A 21,318-nucleotide genomic window follows, 5' to 3' on the forward strand; every position below is an offset into this window, starting at 1 on the left:
AGAGTACTGAAGGAGCTAGTGGATAGATATTGTGGCAGGAGCCCTCTCAACCATCTACCAAAGCTCTGGGGAGGTCACTGCTGACTGGGAGCTAGAAAGTGTTATACCAGTTTACAAAAAGGGTGTGAGGGAAGACCCAGGGAACTGCAGCCCTGTTGGTTTAACCTCAGTTTCTGGAAAAATTATGGTGAGGATTATACTGGGTACTATTGAAAGACATTTAAAGAATACTGGAATCTGGCACGGTCAGCATGGGTTCACAGAGCAAGCCTCATTTAACTAATTTTATATCCTTCTATGATAAGGTCAGCCACCCAGTAGATGAAGGGATGGCAGCAGATGTAGTTTTTCTGGATTTTATAAGGTTTTTTATACTGTCCTCCACAGCATCCTTCTGGACAAGCTGTCCAGCTGAAGAACGAGCAGGTTTACACAGCTCTGGGTGAAGAAGTAGCTGAAGGGCAGAGCTCAAAGGTTGTAGTGAATGGGGCTACATCTGGCTCGTGACTGGTCGCCAGCAGTGTTCAATTCTAGGGCCAGTCCTGTTCAATGTATTTGCCAACAATCTGGATGCGAGAGTTGAATGCATCCTTAGCAACTTTGCTGATGACACCAAACAGAGGTGCGGCTGACTCTCCTGAGGGACAAGAGGCCTTGCAGAGGGTTCTAGATAGTTTGGAGCATGGGGCTGCGGTTAACAGGATGAAATGTACCAGGTCCAAATGCCAGATTCTGTACCTGGGACGGGATAATGCTGGGCACAAGTACAAATTGGGAGAGGAGTGGCTGGAGGGCAGCCGTGCAGAAAGGGATCTGGGGGTGCTGGTCGGCAGCAGGCTCAACACGAGTCAGTCTGGCTGCCCTGGCCAGGTCGGGGAACACAGCACCCTGGGGCGCATCAAACACAGTATGACCAGCTGGTGAAGAGGCGATTATCCCGCTGGATTCAGCACTGGTGTGGCCTCACCTCAAGTACTGTGGGGCCCAGCACTGCACACAACTTCAGAAGGATGTGAAGGTCCTTGAATGCGTCCGGAGGAGGGCAGCAAAGCTGGTGAAAGGGCTGGAAGGAACGTCCTGTGAGGAACAGCTAAGGGCTTTGGCCTTGTCTACTTTGGAGAAAAGGAGGCTGAGGGGCGGCCTCTTGCTCTGTACAGCCTCCTGGGGAGGGGAAGGGGAGAGGGAGGTGCTGAGCTCCTCTCCCTGGGATCCAGTGACAGGACACATGGGAATGGTTCAAAGCTGCATCAGGGAAGGTTCAACACTGAACATCAGGAAGTATTTCTTTACCAAGAGGGTGGTCAGACACTGGAACAGGCTTCCTAGCGAGGTGGTTGATGCCCCCAGGCTGTCAAGCGTTTAGGAGTCATTTGGACAATGCCCTTAACGTGCTTTAACTTCTGGTCAGCTGGTTGGACTAGATCAGGGGTCCTCAAACTTTTTAACCAGGGGGCCGACATGCGCGGATGCAGTGGCAGGCAGTCATCTGCGGCTGCTTGGTTTCCCCCCCCAACCCCCGGGTGGGGCGGGGGCAGGGTGGTCTGTAAATACCGGGGGCCGGATTGAGGACCCTGGGGGCTGTATCCAGCCCGCGGGCCGTAGTTTGAGGACCCCTGGACTAGATGATCACTGTAGGTCTCTTCCAACCAAAATACTCTATTCTTATAAATGTTCTCCCATGTGTACATACTTGAGTATGCATATAGATATATATACTATTGCAGTTTAGTTTTCACTGTTTATAGTCTTTCATATCTACAGACACAAAACCTTTATGAAAGTTCAGTAAAAGCACAGACTGGAAGGTATTTGCGAAAAGTGTGTTTTTCCCCCAGACTGAAAGTCTCAAAAAGCGTGTAAATTGTTTCTAGACAGACATAGGTATCATACAGATTAATCATTAGTCACCATTTATAAAATTAAAATTCAATGGAATTAAACAGCTAGAGACTCTTTACAGCTGACCCATGGAGTTCAGTTAAGGACATTACTATGGAAAAAAAATAAGGAAAGTGAAAAGGGAGGGAGACAAAGCATTTGACACAGGTGAAACTTATGTATTAATTATTCCATTTTTATACCTCCACTGGAGAGCTGTTCTTTATAAAGAAATTAGCATACACCAGTATTAACTACATGGTTCAGATTTATCCCAGTTTCTCAAGGGGTTTTCCCTCCCCCTATCCTGTTTTTAAAGGGCCAGTTGAGGCAGGTGGTTTTGTTTGTTTCTTTTGGGTCTTTTTTGTTATTAGCATTCTTACTTATAAGCCAGTTAAACTAAAGCAGTTTTTGCATGTATCTGTGACCTCAAATCTCATTCAATGTAGAGGAGCTTAGCAGTTTAGGAAGATCAAACAAATCACAGAAATCCAGAAGTATGTGAAATAAAGTCTACTTTTTCTTTTGAAAAGAAGGTTGAAGTGGCTTAAAGTCATCATGCCTGCCATTACCGTAAGATTTTTATGTTTTTAATTAAGACTTGTTTTTATAAAAGGGAATTTTAAAACTACTTCTGCTTCACACTATTTAATATGGGTAAGGAAAACTATGAACTTCATTTCCCTAATAGCATAACCCATCCAGGTTATATACTGCATTACCATCAGACTCGACACCAAGCAGTTGATAGCAACTCAAGAGAACAGATTTGCCTGTTCCACTAAATATTCTCATAAATGCAATAAACCCTATTCTTCAGATTACTTCAGTATCACTTTCACAGCCATGTTTAGTACTTGGGGGGGAGGCAGTAGTCAGCTGTCACATATGCAGCATTTTACAAAAGCAATTTCCATGAAGAGATTTTGAAACAATGAAAAAAATCTTGAACTGACAACCAAGTCTAAGAAAACCTAATTTTCTTAATACATACAATACTGTAGGCATATATATACCCCCCAGATATCCTTTAACAGTTCATAATAATGCAATTGCAACTATGCCATCCTATTCTTTCTCAGTTCCTTGCCTGTGTCCTTTCCTCAGTCTTCCAACAACCATAAAAATATCTGTTTCAACTACATTTTAAAGTTGTGTTCCCTTTGCCTTCCTCTATTAAAGATTTTAAAGACTACAGATAATATAGATTATTTTCCAGAACTAAATACAGATTTACATTGCATAAGATGCAAAGTAGCTTGAATTTGGGGGGAAAAAAAAAAAACAAAAAACCTTTAAATGTTTTGAAACAGTGGCAACCGTTGCTGAAAGGCATGGGCTGCCCAGAAATCCACAGTAGGTTGTGGGGTTTTTATTTGAAGAGCAAAAACTATTCTCTCTAACACCATGTAAACAGGACTGGAGGCATTGAACATATCACAGGAGAGGAAGCATGCCATGTCTCAAAGCAATACCATGCCTGCCCAGACTGCAGTTAACAGCTCCAAAGCAATGTGTGGCTTACTGTCAGGAATGGAAGCAACCAGGTATCTCAGTTACTACTGACCACTCTGCTCTGGAATGAGAAGAGAAAGGACAGCAGAGAATCTGGTACAGCTTCAAATCCACATCTTCCCTCCTCTATACAGGAAAGCAGACACCACACAATGCTTTCTCGGGCTCCAGCTCCACTTCCAGGAGGAAGGGGTAAGAGCTGCACAGCTGCAATACATTGCTTCCTCTTTCCTTCATTTATCAACTGCTTGGTGCTGGCAAAAGGGCAGTAGAGGAACAAACTACTACCAAAAAGGGAGAAAAGGGAGGCTGAATTGAAAGTTTGAGAACTACTGATATTCAATGTGATACGCTTTTGCTCAAAGAACACAAGCACAGACACTGCAGATGTGTGCAAGCTAGCATGTAAAGCCGCAACAGATTGAGAACTTGACACATCATCTTTACTCTTCTACCACAAGCGACCTTGGTTTGTAATGCCCATGCAGCTCTTCAGAGGTTACCTCTACGACCACAGTGTGGTGAGGTGGTATAAGCACCACAGTCATCTGAGCTGACCACTCAGGTTACAGAATTCCTGGCAAATTCTACATTGAGTACAGTGAACTAAAACAGATCAACCAATTAGGCATGGAATCTTGTTTGTTTTGAGGTTTGCAGTTTTGTTGGGTTTTGGGGGTTGTTGTTTTTTTAAAGCCTCTTATGAGAAACCACTCCTGATCCCACATAATATAATTTTTCTTTACCTCACTACAGATGCATACTGGCTTTCTCACTGTAGCAACTCTTGTTGCAGATTACTATGGGATCACACTTTAAGGTACTATTACTGCCAACACTTAAGATTCTATTACTGGCTGCAGAATTAACAAGCGGCATAAAGTGGCATTTCCATAAACTACTGGCAACATGCTTCCTGTCTCATTAATTTTACTGCTGCCATGCAGGTCTACCTTTGAAAAATCAAAAGACATCAAACTAGACTTCATTAATGATTTCTCTCTCCTAACTCATATGGAAGAGCCAAGCTCAGATGTTGGAATTGCAGATACTCAGCAAGTTTTAACTTGACTGCTCTTGCATGTTTGGGGCATTCACACCAGTGGAAAATATAAAATTTGCATTTAAATATGCCTAAGTTTTGCTAGTCAACTAACTATATCCTTGATGTCTGTCATTCTTTTTTATTATTTATTTTTTTCTTTTTGAAGTCAAGACTTCCAGAAAGTGAGATTTAGCCATGCTGCTGGCTAAACACATAGAAGAAAACCAAAGAAACAAAACCTTTCACCTATCTCATTTTCAAGTATGACAATAGTACAAGAGATGCCCTGCCCTTGAGAAAGGCTTTTATTTAGGAGTAGCCTATTATCAGGTTAACATGTAAACAACTACGTGTTCTGCACCAAAGCTACTGCTTTAAAGAGGATCTCGCAACTTTAAAGTTGACAAAGTAAGTATTACTAGGACAAGCTTGAAACAAATAATCCACCATCAGGACCAAGTAGGTAGTCACAGAGAGTGGGTATTTTCCCAAGGAAAAAAAAAAAAAAAAAAACCCACACACACCACAGTAACAACTAATAGCCACACAAGAAAAAACCTTTGCCTTCATAAAGCCCACTGAAAGACTGGGGTTTAAGATCTTACAACTTGGATCAAAACAGCTTTCTAGATACAATCTTACTGCTACGAAAATAGCGATGTCCTCCCCTGAACACAAAGCAAAACAAACAAATGTAGAATAAGAAGCCCAACCATGCACTAGCACCAATCCTCCACTGATAATGTTCTGCTGCTTTCCAGGCAAATAGAACACTGGCTTTGTGCAAAAAATAAATTAATTTGGATCGCACAATTAAGTGGAATTTTAATCTCAAAATCCTTTCTCCATCAGACTCTCCATCACTTCAGGTTAGTCACTCTTTCTTTTATTCAAGTCATTAACAACTAGTAACATAATCATTTGAATAACAACAAAATGTACCACAATACTGTATAAAACTTTGGAGGATGGGTCAATGGGATCCCAGGTATCAGCAGACCTCTCCTTTTTCCCCTGCCAGCATTTTGTTCTTTGAAAAATTAACTTGCCCTAAGGAGAGTTAGGACTTGTTCTTGGGAAATTTAAAACCAAACAGACTATTATACAGAGTCATACTGCACCAGCAACCCCCACAATACCTATTCCTACAAATTCAAGGCCTCTCTACCCCAGCACAGCTCTCCTCTCCCTCTAGAGGAATTATGGCACTTTTTTTAAACCAAGATAATTAACTAAGACTAAATTTTCCAAGTTCTTGTATAGTTACAATACAGCTGATAAAAAAAAGAATGTAGTAGAGAAATAGTAGCAAACAGACTTATGAGAAAAAAGTTTAACATCTCATACCACATGTACTTCTGAAGAAATAAGCAAAATAAAAGGGATTAGCTAGAATTCAAACAAAAGCACATGAGAACACACAAGATGCATGCTTTCAGATTTCACACACCTTTGCAGCTTACATTCTTTGCCAATTCTTTCTGCATAACAGGGGAACACTGACTTAACAACTGGAAGTGATATTATGCTATCAACAGTAACTTTCATCCCCAAGCACAACTAGCTCTAAAGCAACGTATCTGTGCATTAGGGGCAAGAGGTATTAAAAATAAGTAAGAAGTGGGTGCAAAGTAGTACTAGATCAGTTAAGTGACTTACAAAGCCTCTTCTTGGCTACCAAGAATCTATCTGGCAGACTAATCATTAATAAGGAAGAGAACCTCACTTTCTCCCAAGCCTGACGAGTATCAGTATCTGTTCCTAGATAAAACTGCTATAAGGCCCAATCTTGCATGAAACAGCTCACAACTAACACTGTTTGAGGGGGAAGGGGAGAACCGGGTAAATGCAGCTACTGCATCTTATGGGCCAGCTGTTCCATAAGCCACATTCTTTCTATTCAGAATCACCAAATTGTTTCAAGCCTACAGAAATAAGTGATACTCAAGCTTGCCACTTTCGGCCAGGTTTGTTCTTTTAACACCCAATAAGAACTTGATATAAATCATGAAGTCCTGCATGCTTTGAACCAGAGAAATGGATCAACACTTCATTATACACCTGCAGAAATGAGCAAGAAAGCATGGAAGGTATATTTCATAGATCACTACTAATACCATGCAAATTAGCTAATCCACAGTGGAATTTAATTATTTCTACAGTTACATTTATTTTAGATTTTGTTCGAAGTGGATTTAGAAGACTCAAAATATACTTCTGACAAAAGAACACTTGTCCTTCAAGCTCTGTATTTCAGACAAGCTTTTGTTTCAAGGCTTCCTCACGTATTTTAGTTATAAAACACCAGTTCTGAGCATCTTAAAGCTAATTAATAACTTTCAATAACCCTTAATTAAATTCACTGGTTTCATCCCTCTAGATCCAACACTCATACTTCCTACCCTCACAGTTATATCTCACTAATGTTTCCCACTCACTGTAAAGCACATGATTTTTCTCCATTCTTAGTCTATTCCTGTAATTCAATGAACCCAGACAAACTTCCTTGGTTAACTGGGACTGTTCTGTGCTGTATTTATTGTTCTGTAATGAGGTATAAAGTTATCTTTGACAAACAACCCAAAGCTGTTCACCGTTTAGACTGTCATCCCTTAGGTTCACAAAACTTACTTCAATGTATTTTCTAATGCTTCATATTCAAAGGCTTTAACAGCCACAATTCTACCAAGATGAACCAAAGTGGGGATATTCAAACTACAGATTTATAGCCATGGGTGTTAGTTAACATCACAGTTACCACAAACATAAAATGAAGACTTATTTATATCTGAAGCTCAACTTTCAACTTTAGCTTTGAAAAAACTTCAAAATATTATTACAGGCTGCCTGTGTGCTTCTCCGGAGCCCAGTAACTTGGCTGAGGAAAGCTCCTGCCAGGCTATGATTAGCATTTAGCAGCTTAAAGGCTAACTGTGCTTGTTGTTTCAACCTTGACAACCAACTGTAAGGACACATCATTAAACTTGAGCTTCCAAAAGCATTTAACATTTGTTTCTGGAAATCAAGTTTTATTACATGTTTTGAAAATAAAATCACTTTTTCCTCTTTTAGAAATCCATGATCATGCCAGACATATGCTTGTTTTCCAAACAACAACTGTTTAAAAGAAAGAATACTCTCTCTGATGTTCCTGCCAAAAACAACATTCTGTGGCTTAAAGAAATCTGATAGCAGACAGTTCACTCAGTTGAGGAAAGAAGGATTTACATTTGGCAAGGGTTTACATTTCATGCCTTGCATCTACTTCTCCCCATTTTAAGTTTCTTTGGGGATGATTGCGGCAGTGGGGAGAGTTTTTGTTGTGGTTTGGGTTTTTTACATCTCCAAGCATTTCACTTTCTAAAAAAAGGCATCTGTGGGTTTCACCAGAAACGACATGAAGCAGAAGTTCATCACAATGCCCTTCTTACAGGAAATACTAGGATATAAAAGACAGTTTGAAAGGGAAGTAAAAGACTTCAGAAGAAACGCACAGAAGCAAGTTTGCAGCAGGAGGAAGCAAAACAGAAAATTCAAACAAGGAAGTAGCATATGAAGAACACCAACAGCTTCATCTTAATACACAGGACAAGGGAGAGAAAGAGATAGATTTGAACAGGCAGCAAAAATAACCACCTTTACTGGACAGGTGGTATTTCACTGTTGCCTCCATAGTTTCAAATTGCAAAAGAGAACAGGTAATAAAAACATGCAAATTGGACTATTATTTCTGTACACTTCAGAAAGACACAAGATACGGATTTGATCTGCCACAGTATTTGACTTTGTCCTTCATTACTTATATATCACATAATTACTCACCAAAATAGCAACTGGATCATTTTACTACATAATGTAAAATATTTAGTTGACTTCAAGCATTTAAGACAACAGAAGTTCCAGAATTTTCCCCAGTCATGGAGTTTACTTACCACTTCCAGGTGTTTTTTTTGCAAATAGTTATAAATCCCATCGAGCAGAACCTTGCCACTCTCCAAGATCCAGAAATTCCTGAAGGCTGCTAAACCTGCTCCAACATCAAGCCAGCTAGTCAGACAACACTTCAGCCAGCTAAGTGACCAAGAGTATCATCTCCTACAGGACAGCAGGCGGCAGATCCATGCAAGCTTAGAGGCCCTCAGAACTGTTAGCACAGCAACCAGAACAACATTATTACAAAGCACATACTTGCTATTCTACTGGAGAAGATATTTTGGACAAATAACGTCAGAATCCCAATGATCTTAGAGTAGTATTTCAGATGCAGCTATTTCAGGGTAATAAAAATCCTTAAGGTTAAAAAATTCAACTGCTTATTAGTCCACTGACATGGACATTCTTATTAGCTATGTAAATCCTGCAAAGAAGTTCAACAACTAGACATGAAGGTTTGTCTTTTACTGCATTATAGCTCAAGCTAGTAAATTGGTGTTGCTCCTAATCTTATCTACACCTTTGTGTAGAATTACCCACCCTGAATCAAAGGATGCTTGAAACTTCAAGATAGTCTACAAGAGTATGAGCAGTGTTTGATGACAGAGACAAATGTTATAACTACATTTCACTTGAGGGCTGGAAGACTATACTTCAGTGCATTCTCAGACATTCCTCTTACAGGCATTTCTACCTCACCACTTCAACATTCAGGTATTTCACACTTGCCATGCACAAGCTCTACAACTTTTTACTTGCTATAAATATGAAGTGATTGCTACAGTGAAGATGCACAAGACCTGCAGGATTTGAAGAATGGAGAGATTCAAGAGAAGCAAGTTGGCTGAGCTGAAGGAGACAGGATGCCCTGCATGCAGAAAAAAAAAAAAAAATGAAGCTGCTCAAATGCTAGTTCCTAGTTCTTTCTAAAAAAGGTGGGGATAGAAAGCACATGACTTGCACATCTGCTTGTCAAGCATAGCCTGGCATATACCCTTCTCCTACTAGGCAGTAATCTGAAACTGTAGCCAAGCCACTTGTATAACTGTACCAAGACATTCTCTTTAAACATGACTGAAGAGTTAGACCCACTCCAGCTTCCGAGTTGGCATGCAGAGGTCAGAAGGAACTGCAATATTCAAGCTGTGTAAAAAAACCTAGTAATATACGTATGAGAATGTCTAAATTTACCATAACATCAAACATAGGCTTCATTTGAAGTGATGTGTTTTCTCCACCTTTGCAGCTGTTTAAGCATTCAAAGCAACAGCCAAGCTTTAAAACGAAAAACAGTACTTTCCAAGGAAATAACTCCACAATAAACCTGTGCTGATGTGAGTTCCAGAAAATTTCAACATTCTATAGAAAACAGCAGCAAGTTCTAACTGCTGTAGAAGAAAGAACTAAAAGGCACACTTTCACTAAAGCCCCCCTTCCAATTCAAAAGTTCAAACTTCATTTTTTTCATTCACAAGTAATGAGGCAGAAGAAAGCCTGTTTCCAAAGGCTGTGTAAAGTTTCAAAATAAAACAAGCTTCCCAGGCATTGTCTTGTAGCACACCAGTCCCCACAGCTGCCTGTTGCTCTGTTAGGACAAAACCAAGTCCACAGCAAATGAATGGTTTTCCTCAGCATCATAGAATACTAACCTTTTCCAGTATAGCCACAAGAAAAAAGCTACTGCAGAGGGAGGAGAGGGCAACAGCTGCATACATCATATTAACTATAAACCTCCAAATATTCAAAAGAGAATACTCCAACTCAGCTGGCCATTACAGTCATCAGCACTGGAATAAATCTCACCTCCAGACTGAGATTGAACCCCAGCCCCTATTAATAGCCCTGTCAACACTATCTCACTCTGCAGCAAGTGACAAGTGGATAACTGGTTAACCAGTCCATGGAAGAAAGTCCTGACGGTCACATTTTATGTAACATTCTCCACCTATAAGTACAATGGAGCTCCAGTAATTCCCAACTTACACCCACTGTCCTTCACACACAGCCTTAACATTATGTTCCCTTTGCCCTGGCAACTGGACTTGAATAAAACATTTTTTGAGATTATAGATGTTTTTCAGTCTTCACTGATAAGGTGCTTTGTCACTTCTAGTTTTTTTGAATATATCAACAATACAAGGAAGTATTTTCGCACATACCATCTTCTAAACAGCTGGTGAAACTCAAGTCCTCTAAGACCTCTGAAATACCATTACATTATACCTTTCATGTTATCATAGATTATCCTGAGTTGGAAGGGACCCAGGGAGGATCATCAAGTCCAACTCCTGACTCTACACAGGGCAACGTAACAGTTAAACCAGATACCAGAGAGCATTGCCCAAACACTTCTTGAATCCTGACTGGCTTGTGGTCACAACCACCTCCCTGCGGAGCTTGTTCCAGTGCTTGACTACCCACCCAGTGAAGAGCTTTGTCCAGATACCCAATCCAAACATCTTCTGATGCAGCTTTAAGTTGTGTCTCTGGTGTCTGGTGGTGGGGCATGAGAAATCAAGATCAGCACCTCCCTTTCTGCTCCCCATCATGAGAGAGTTGTAGACAGCAACGCAGTCATGCCTCAGTAACCTCTCCTCCAAGTGGAACAAACCTAGTATCCTCAGCCTCTCCTCATAAGTCATGCCCTCTAATCCTTTCACCATCTCCATTGCCCTCCTTTGGACACACTCTAGTAGTATCCTTCTTATACTGTGGAGCCCAAACTGATAGAATAAAATATACCAACAACCACCTCTGCCTTCATAACCTACCAACACATTAAAAACTTTAAAAAGGCTTTGTAAATCATGAAGAAAGCACACTAATCCTGAATATTAGTTGGATCTCAGCATACAGTAATCAGCAACATGGAGGACAAGACACTAGAGAAGAACCAAGAAAACCAGGAACACAAGCAGCAACTTACAGCATTCCAAGAAAAGCATTATCATCCAAATTCAACAATAACAAGGAAATACAAGCGTTTTCTGAATGAGGAATCTTTAACATACTAACAGTAAGACAGTCCATGTTTAGTATTAAGAGATAGTCCCCTAAAAATTCAGGGCTCCAACTCAGGTAACCCAACAGGAAAAAACACACAGCAGCCCCTGAGCATGGTCATCCAAATACAGCTCTTCAGCAAGATGCAGTGGCCTCTACATCTTACTAGTACAGCCCTAGTCCAAACAGCACCTTGTTTTAATAGTCAACTGTTCAACAAACAGCTTAAATATAAATAAAATAGTTGCATGTGTTCACAGACAAGCCAGGCACCTGAAAACATGACATTACCTTAGAAAGACTGAAGGAGCCAATTTCAATTAAATTGCAAAGTTAAAAAAAGGCTGCGTGACAAAGTATTTCCTAAATAACCTAAAAAACTACCAAATATCAAGCTTATGTAAAATTTCAAATATCTGAAAAAACTGTAATTGCTAGCAGCACTTGCTACAAATTGATTTTTTTTAATCTATGAATTTCATTCAGATCATGCATTAAACAGCATTTTCACTATTTATAGCTTAAACTTCCCTTACCAATTTTGAAGTTCCATAACCAATCAACACAAGGCTGACAGAGGACTTGAAATCACTGTAATATATATAGAACTCTAAAGCAAGTGCATATTCAGATACTAAAAAAACTGCTCCAAAACACAATAATGCATAATTACAACAGCCAAACAAACCTTAACTATTCACTTACACCAGCATAGGAGGAAACATAACCACTGCAGAAGTTTCAAAAAGTCTGTCTCATTTGACCTTAATGGTGTTAAGTATTTTTCATTGATGTAAGTTTATCTGTGTATACTGCCATGTAAGTGAACAATGCTTGATAGTTTTTCTACAAAAAATTACTCTATAGTTTCTGTATTGGGCAGACTTTCACGATAGGGATGTGCAATAATAGCTTGGGCCAATGAAACAGTGAAATAGAGTTTTTATTTATGGAACCAGAGAGAAAACAAGCCAGGTCGTAATTCTGTACACAATGTTTGAAGATCTCGTTTTTTCTTGTCCTAAAGAAAAATACATTTAAGTCCACCTAAAACTCTGGGTTTGACAGATTAATGGAAGTTACAACTGCCTTAGCATAGGCTACTTCTATTTATATTGATTATGACGACTGTAAAACACAAACTCTGATTGGATTCAAATTACCATTGATACCTATACATACTTTATCTATGTCACCATCATTTGAAAGGTTGCATCATATTCTGAAAACTACTATAAAACCTAAGTATCTACAGAATGCAAGATTAATTCAAAAACTAAAGCAAAAATATCTACATGCCAACCATGTTCAAGACACTTATTTTTGTTACATTCACCACCGCTTAGCCAACTATTTAACCCTGCACTCCATAGTCTGTATCAGTTCTTTCCACTACTTCTTACTAAAATACTCTTGCAAGGAGCCTTCTAGTTATGAATGAACCTACATGTTAAGTATAATCTGATAGCATACAAATGATGGGAAAACATTTTGCTCTATTGTTTTTGTTCTAGATTGACATGTTTTAACAAACATCAATCAAGTTAAACTTGAATAACAGTCAATTTTTTTCTGCTTTTAAAATATATTTTTTAGAATACAAAAGATTATTCAGAGTTGAAGCACAAGTAAAATGAATATTCAAAGTATTACATAAATTTCATGTAAGATGTTCTATGCTTAATAGAAACACACATTGTCCCAGTAACTTTATGTGGCTACCAAATCATTGTAAGAATAAAGAGGTGATATTTACAACCAACAGGTAGGAAGGAGCTCCAAGTATCTAGAAAGAGAGTAACTAAAATTCTGCTAAATGGAGAGGTCCACAAAAAAAGAAAATCCCAAACACATACAGGAATCTATTATAGATCCAAAAAACACCATTAGTTTAATGGCTGAATAAGTACATGAAAGACTAAACTAATTTACAATGTGTTGAAATTCAGAACAACTCTAAATCCTTAACACAAATTTGTTTTTTTTAAAAAAACAAGCAAGCAAATCCAATAAACACTTACCATACTAAACAAGCCTTCAATAAAAATTTAACAGCTATCTCACCTCCCAAAAATAAAGAAATCAAGCAAGATAAGCTCCTAGTTTACAGCCTGAATGAGCATGAAGCCTTCCATTTTGATTTCCAGCTGCTTCTACAGAAAAATTTCTTAATTTCTTCCCAAATGTTTTGTTTCTGCTTTTGGCAGAGGAAAAAGAAGTGACATCTATCTTCAACTAAAAATATTTCAGTTATCCAAGTTTCCAAAAGAGGGGTGAAAAACAACAGTGCTTTTCCAGTTTAAAAAAACACCCCTTTTTTCAGCAGCTTTTCAGCAGGCTGGCTTCGGAACAATTAGATCTAGATAACATAAGTGTAGAGGAAAGAACTCACTTTAAAGTTGAATAAATAAATCTGGTGTAACTTCATGTTATTTTGATTATTACCTCTAAAGGTAGACCAAGTTCTCAGGAGAAAATAAGCGCTAGCACAGTTCTGCTACATAGCCAAGGCTCAAGATGCCTCAGTTCTTAGTCGAGTCACTGATTTTCTTGCATTGCAGGTATCCTGTACGTAAGACTTCCGTATGGAGAAGTTAATACTCACCCTCTACCTCTCTATCAGTTCCTATAAGAGAATAAACAATTACCACCTGTGACCCATAGTACTGCTGGTACAAGGAATCTTGTGAAGGCAGCGTACCATTGTATGTAACACTGGAAGGCATGTATTTACAATCCAATCCTATTAACCACCTTCATATACTGAATGACTTTAAGATTAGAGGGGTAAGAAAACCTGATAAAAACAACTTCTCCCCATCAGTACTGTAAATCATTATCTTCCTGCTAGTAAGGTAATTAACCAAACTTCACATCATAACCCACCAAACACACACAGCCTGGCTAGTAACTTACACTACTAGTCCAATTCACCTGATATACAGCCTGTAGCTCAACATCCTACACAAGCAAAAAATACAGTCACTGTAATGACCGCAGGAAGTCCAAAAATTTTAACTGGAGCCACCCAGGAATTGGGCAGATACCAATACACCACCTTTGAATTGAAGAGGCCAAAGAGTGCTGTATTATACAACCTGTATCAGATTCAAACTCAGTGACAAAACCGTATAAAGCCCACCCCAACTAAAGACACGCCTGGAAGAGCAGACTGCAATTAACCACAACAACATGTCTTGCTCATTCCCCACTAAAAGCAGTCAAGAGAGCTCTGGAAGACAGGGAGGACTTGAAAGAACAAAGCGTACACCAAGATACAACTGTCCATGCAGGAATTTTAATCAAAAAGGGAGGACTTGCAGAGGCATGAAAGCTAATTCACTGTCCGAGTGACACTGATACAGTGAGCTAAATACTCAAGATACCATCAGCTCTTCTGGAATTCTTCAATAAAATACCTGCTGTAGTTTGGTTTTCAGAAATCCTGCCCTGCTAATCACTGTACATAAGCTTCAAAATAGCATTCCTATTGCCTGTCACACGATGCCTTTCCCCCCCCCCCCCCTCTTTCCTCCATACAGGAATACTGACTGCAGACATTGTTATTCTTGTTTCAGAAAAATACACGGTATGTACCTTCTCACTGAAGAATAAAGTAAATAAACCTGACCTAAAGTAGTCATACCAAGGAGCAGATTATCTGTAAGAATTTTATATTACTAGTCTTAAAATCATAATCCTTTGAGGCATGTTGTACAGACAAGGCATATACTGAAAAACAAAGCAGTTTTATGCTGCTATGAACTATGAAATGTCATATGTGTTGTACCATATAAATCAAACTTGAAGCCTCAATAACTTACCCTTTTTAAAGTACAAGAAATTCTATTTCTGACATAGAAAGTCATCTTTTATTACTTCCATGGACAAATAGGAAGATTAGCAAAGACTACAGTTTCAGTAACTATTGTGTATAATCAAGACCATTGTTTCAGTACCCGATTAAAAAAATGTCTACTTTTTTAGCTGGAGAAAATTGCCACAGAAAAAAAGAAAGAAGGCTCGCTCAGTTATATATTATTTCATGTACAACAAAATCTCTGTGTTCACCACCCAATAACTACATCCATGTTACCACTAGCAACATAAACACAAAACTGATCTTCCAGCAGGCAGTAAGAGAAGTTTGCTTTGCACAACTCATCCCCAAAATTCAGCTGGAAATAAACGGAGCTTCAACACTGCTCAAGGGGAACATGATCTGGTCCTGATCTCAAATGAAGAGCTACAGATAAAACTTCCTTCTTACAGGACTTACTGAAAGCCACGTTCTTACTGAGTAAGAACGACTTACGGCCTTTATTTTCGTGTAGGCAGATAGCTGTCCTTCCATCTTGGCGTATCTTCTGATGAGAACTTAAAGGCAAGAGTAAGCTGTAACTGAACATAATACCCAACAAAGCTCAGTTCCACAGCTCAAATACGGGGTCTAATCTTGAATAGTTAAGTTTGCAAGCACTTTAGCTTGTACCTTTATTAACAGGTTTTCAGCTTGGGTGTTAGTCTACATAATTATTCCACATCACATCAACCTCCATATGTAAAAGGCCACATGACTTCGCATCTTGCTGTAGCATTCGAGAATATGCTGCAGGCTAAGAACTGTAGCCTTATTCCATTCCCTTCTTCAGGCACATACACGATTAGCTACTATGGAAAATACTGTATCGGGCAAAGTCAAAACACCAGTCTATCTCCTATAAATGTAGTACTTTTTGATTCCCTATGTAAAGTTTTAAAAAGAAAAAGAAGAAAAAAAGGCCAGTCTTGCACAATAGGCAAGGCAAAACCACCTCCTTCTCATCCCCAGATTTAAAGCCTCTAAGTTCCTGGCAGCCTTCATAATTTGCCCCTATCTTTTTCTAATAGGAATACTTTCCCCTCATTCCCTGTAGTTTACAGAAGGGGCACAAAGAACCACAGCTAGACAGCTTTTTCCTGTTCCTGCACAAACAGCACACAAACTAAACCATTTGTGCTTTGAAGTATTTCCTATCAAGGAAACTCACAACTGCATCTAATAACCCATCACTCAAGGACTGGCCCCACTTCACAGACTGTTGCTCAGCCTAAAACTATCAGTCCTTCTCCTGTTAGTTATCTGCAGCGATTACTGAACTGTATCAGAAACGAGAAGAAAAATAATAAAAAAGGCATTTCTTAACTGTTTTCAGCTAGCATTAGACATTCGGCAGTTGCAATATATCCCTGTGTTCACACGGCTGCACTCACTCCAACTCCCAGCTTCTTCTCAGCGATAGTCACTTAAGAAATAAGTGGGAAAAACAACTAACCTGAAAAAACCCGTGAGCAGGGAAAAATAAAAACAAGGGGGGATTAAAAGTTCCCCAGCCGTCAAGGACTCCCAGCGCCCTTCAAAGCCAAAAGCGGTTATTTTACGTACTTGAAGACCGCCGGACATCAGAAGAGACTTGCCAGCGCCACGCTACGGTGCAGGCGCGGGGGCCACTCACGGGGGGTGCCACGGGTGAGGAGCGGCCCCGAACTCACGGGCCTCAGGGCTGGGCGCCCCGTTCCCCGCAGCCCGGGCTGAGCCCCCGCGCCAGCCCTGAGACCCGCAAGCTCGGGAGCCCGTTCCCCGACCCCACGCCCGGGGGCTCCGCAGCCCCCAGCTGAGAGCGAAGGGGGGGAAAGGGAACGCGCCTCGCGGCCCCGGGGGCTAGCGAGGGGCCGAGGCCGGCAGGAGAGCTGGAAACAAAGCTCCAACCCCCCCCGCCCCGGCTGAGGCAAGAGGGCCCCAGGACGGGCAGCTCGGCCCGGGCGGGAGGAGAGCGCGAAGCCCCGGAGCGACTCGCGGCTGCTCCCACCGCGGCTGTGAAGAAAAAAGCGCCGCCGCGCTGAGGGGGCTCGCACAGGGCAGCGGCGGGATTATCCTCGCGGGCGGCCAGAGACCGTTAAAAAGCGGCTGCTCCCCCTCAGCGCCCCTCCCGGCGGCGGCCGCCGAGCTCCCGGGGGAGGAACGGACCACCGCCCGCCCGCCCGGCCGGCCGGCCGGCCCGCCCTCCGCCGCGGCTGAGGGAGACGGGAGTACGGCCCCGGCCCCGCACCCACCTGGCGCCACACTCCGTCCCAGCCCGCGCCGACGCCGCTCCAGCCGCCACCGACCGCCTTCGCGGGCTAAGCCTCCGCGCCCATCACCGCCGCCCCGCCCCTCCAGCCTCGGGCCCCGCCCCCTCGCCGCTCCTTTGGGCGAGGAGGGGCGGGGCAAGGTCCGCCAATGAAGGCCAGAGCTTCTCCGCACACATTGCTGATCGGCGTGAAAAGCATCCAATGAAAACGCTAAGAGGGCGGGGGGAACTGTCAATCAGAGGCCCCTACCTGGGGTTCGCAAGAGGCCGGAGCCGGGGCGTTTCCTCCCGCTGACCGGCTCGCCCGTCACCTCCGCCGCCAGCCCGGGGCTCGCTCCCGCCGCTCGCTGCGGCCGCCGAAGTCCCTGGGGTGTGGGGGCTGCGCTGGGGCTCCCGTCACACACACAGAGCTCCCATCTGGGGCTGTCACACACATACACGCACCCCGCAGATCAGAGCGCCCCTCAGGAGCAGCCACCTCGTCTCCCGGTGCCACAGCGGCCCCGGCCCCGGCCCCTGCCCCGCCGCGGGGCTGGCCTCCCCCCGGCTCCACAACAGGGGGCCGAGCAGCCTGACCCCTGTGCCGGCTGCCGGGCGGGGATCCCCCTTCCCGCAGGGCTGCGCTCCCCCCCTCGCAGCCGGGGCGATGCGCGGGCGGCTGCGGCCCCGTCGCGCCTCTCCAGCCGCCCCTTCCCCACCCAGCGCCCCGGCCTCGGGACACCCATTCCCAGCCCCTCACAGCAACGAGGGTCGCGTTGCGCGTCCTCCGCGCTGCCCCCTCCCCCCGCTGCCCCCCCCCTCCTCCCCTCCAGGCCCCTTTCGGCCTGCAAGAGGCCTCCGCGCCGCCTCCGCCCTCATTACTGACCGCCACAGGCATCCCCCCCACCACCCCCCGCGCCCTTTGCCTGCCCTGGCGACCCAGTTCCCACTGAATCCAGCTTCTGGTCATCCGGGCCCCGCGGAGATCCGTGTTTATAGGGGCAGGCACCCTAACGCCGAGGGGTCGGGGGGGGGGGGGGGGGGTGTGTATGTGGGGGGGGGGGGGGGGGGAAAGGCTACTGGGGCCTTTGCCCCACTGGGCAGGGCGCATTGTGCGGGCTGCAGCTGCTGACCCAGCGGGAACAATATGGCCTTTCCTGCTTTGCCTGCGATGCCGTCCTTTGTGGTTATCCCTATAACGGGGGCTTTTGTTGCTGGCTGCAAAGCCTGTAGAAAAAAATAAGTTGGACTTTATCATGTGAATGAGATTTGGGGAGGGGCAGGGAGGGTAGAACAATCGCTGAACGAACTTTAATGGCCCAGGGCACTTCAATAAATAATCACGGCTGAGAGCAGAAGGTTATTGAACGCCATCTCGAGTCAATCATCTCTGCCAACTTACCCAACTCAAACCCAACTGCACCACTGGCAATGCGTTCTTGTGGCTAACAAAGCGCCATCCCCACTCCTCCTCAACAGCGAAGGCACGGGCTCACCGGCAGCACCTTTTCATGAAAAATAGCACGCAGCATTGCCATGAATTTGAGAAAAATAATTTGTATTTAAGATGCTGATACTCATGGTAAGAAGCAGCAGCAGAGAACTGCTGCTGTAATCACTCAAGGTTACCTGGCCAAAAGCAGCATGCCGGCTTTGAAATGCGGAGGGTGACAGTTTCATGATGGCTAGCAAAGCAAACAGATGGCTAGCAAAGCAAACAGAAAAGGAGTCACTAAGTGACATAACCCTAAAATAAGGAGGCAGCAGTCTTTTTACTCAGCACGAGGGCTCACCGAGACAAAAATCATTAGAGGAAAATAGTCTCTAGGTTTTGAGAAAAAGCCGTCTATTCAAAAGGAGAATATTTTGCCTAGAACAGGTATGCAGCAAGGAAGAGGAAAGCTTCAGAGACTGTAAAATAAATCAGAGGGAAAATGACCTAGCATTGTTAAAACACAGCTGCATTCACGCGTGTTCAGTGTTGCTTTTTCCGTGCTGAAAATGGGAGCTTGAGGTTTGAAAAATATTAATTTCACACAGACCTAGCACTACCAGTAGTTTTTTTCTGCTCCATCAATACAAGTAAGTAGCTTGTGTGACGCAAGGTATTAATTAACATTTATTTCGTTCCAGCTGCTTTCCAGGCTCTTGGATTCCTTCTCAACTTTAATTTTTCTCCTCTGTATTCATGACATTTTTAATGCTATTTTTAATAATATCTGCATCTCGTAAAAAAGGAACTCGGGCAGACCTCTCTTACTGCTGTTATGACCTTGCCTTTGAATTTGCAAATAAGGCAAATCTGCCAAACGATTTGTATTCAATTCGCACTGAGTTTTCATTAAGAGAGAAAAAGAAAGGTGGTTAAATTATCTGCAAGGAATAATTGAATCGGCTTTTGTCCGAACCATTACTGTTTTTAAGTGAAATCATGCCTCAGAAAAGTCCTCTGAAGGCAGTAGATACAGGCTTGGACTGACACACTGAGAGATATCCAGGATTGATCTTTCTCCTATTAATTTCACTTGCAGGCAGAATCAGGCTTCAGACTAATAAAAAGGAAAGGATTATTGGAGACTGAAGCCAAGATGAGTTAGCAGAAGTAAGCATGACATTTTCTTGATATCTGCTTATAATATCACTGACTTAGATCAAATTTATAAGGACCTCCTTTTCTTGAATAGTTCATTTCACAAAAAAAAAAGGGACAACATAAGAAGAAACAATATTTTAAAAGTTTGTTACACTGCTTGTCTTTTCCTGCTGAAGAGCATATTTCATGATACAGAAATCATTTTGTCTCTCAGGAAACACAAAATTGCTGAATAATGTTAAAATAAATAGTGTTACGCAAATGATGTACAACACCACTGATAATCATTACAGCATCTCTGATTATTAATGGGACATTGATAGGCCCCTGAAGAGTTTCTTGCTGAATCAGCTTTTGAAATAAATTGCTTTCCCTCCAGCCGCAGCCGCACCCCAGAGAAAGGGGAACCATGTCCTGACTGAGGTAATTGATTTAGGATAGCTAGTGGATACAGGCAGTGCACAACGTAAGATGCTTTATGAATTACTATGTCTCTGCTAATGGAGTTTATTTTCCATTAGTGCAAAACTATTTAGCCTTGATAAGGCTGTGTCTGTATTTCTCATACTATTCATATTTTCAATATTATTGATATTTCCATACTATTCATATTTTTCAGGAATATTTTCCTGAGGCTAGTAACTATTTTGCTTTTTTGTGTTTTCCTTTTAATATCCCTGGATCGCTGGAATACTGGAAGACTAGGAAAGTATATGAAAGCAAGACGCAAGCAGATCCTCAAAGGAAATATTAAATGTAAGTTCAAAGAGGCACTGTGTAATCAATCTTGAGAAAAAAATGTAGGGAAACAAGAACAAAAGGAAGCCTAATAACTTTTCAAGACAGTTACTTTCATGAACTAAACAAGAGTTGTAATTCTGCCAATTAATAGTAAGGTCCATTAACTGTAAGTCATAAAAACTATTTGCTATGGCAAAGCACTCATATTTCTTTGCTGGCTCTGACACTTTGGTAGGGCAGTGTAGTAGGATATCCAATGAAGCAGGGACTGGTGATCTATAGCGGGAGTGGACACAGTCTCTTTATAGTTTTACAGCATTGTCAGTTGAACAAGCTCCCTTTATAAAAATAAACACACGGAAGACATGACTGCAAGTTCCCGGAGAGATTAAAACATTATACACAGAAAGCTGTAGTTTGTAATAGGCTGTTGATTTAGCAGCTGTACAATGCAGGGCACAGCTAGGACTAATGTGACGAAGCTAAGAAACAAGAACCACAGGGTGAATATCTATCTGAAA

General features: G+C 42.2%; 1 protein-coding gene across 8 annotated transcripts in view; it reads right to left on the bottom strand.

Moving 5' to 3' along the window:
- Positions 1 to 17,545, bottom strand: part of WASF3 (WASP family member 3) — a 74,787-nt gene extending 57,242 nt beyond the window's left edge. For 4 of the 8 annotated variants that reach the window (XM_040584366.1, XM_040584372.1, XM_040584365.1 and 1 more), the window contains exons 1-2: positions 17,468 to 17,543; positions 16,561 to 16,689 (exon numbers count right to left, since the gene is read on the bottom strand). The gene's annotated coding sequence lies outside the window, so the exon portion shown is untranslated. Of the gene's footprint in view, positions 1 to 16,560; positions 16,690 to 17,467 lie in introns of all 8 variants that reach the window. The other 4 variants (XM_040584367.1, XM_040584371.1, XM_040584368.1 and 1 more) reach the window with 3 other exon arrangements.
- Positions 17,546 to 21,318: the final 3,773 nt, after the last annotated feature.

The sequence above is a fragment of the Falco naumanni genome, chromosome 2 (genome assembly GCF_017639655.2).
Source record: "Falco naumanni isolate bFalNau1 chromosome 2, bFalNau1.pat, whole genome shotgun sequence".
Taxonomy (NCBI): domain Eukaryota; kingdom Metazoa; phylum Chordata; class Aves; order Falconiformes; family Falconidae; genus Falco; species Falco naumanni.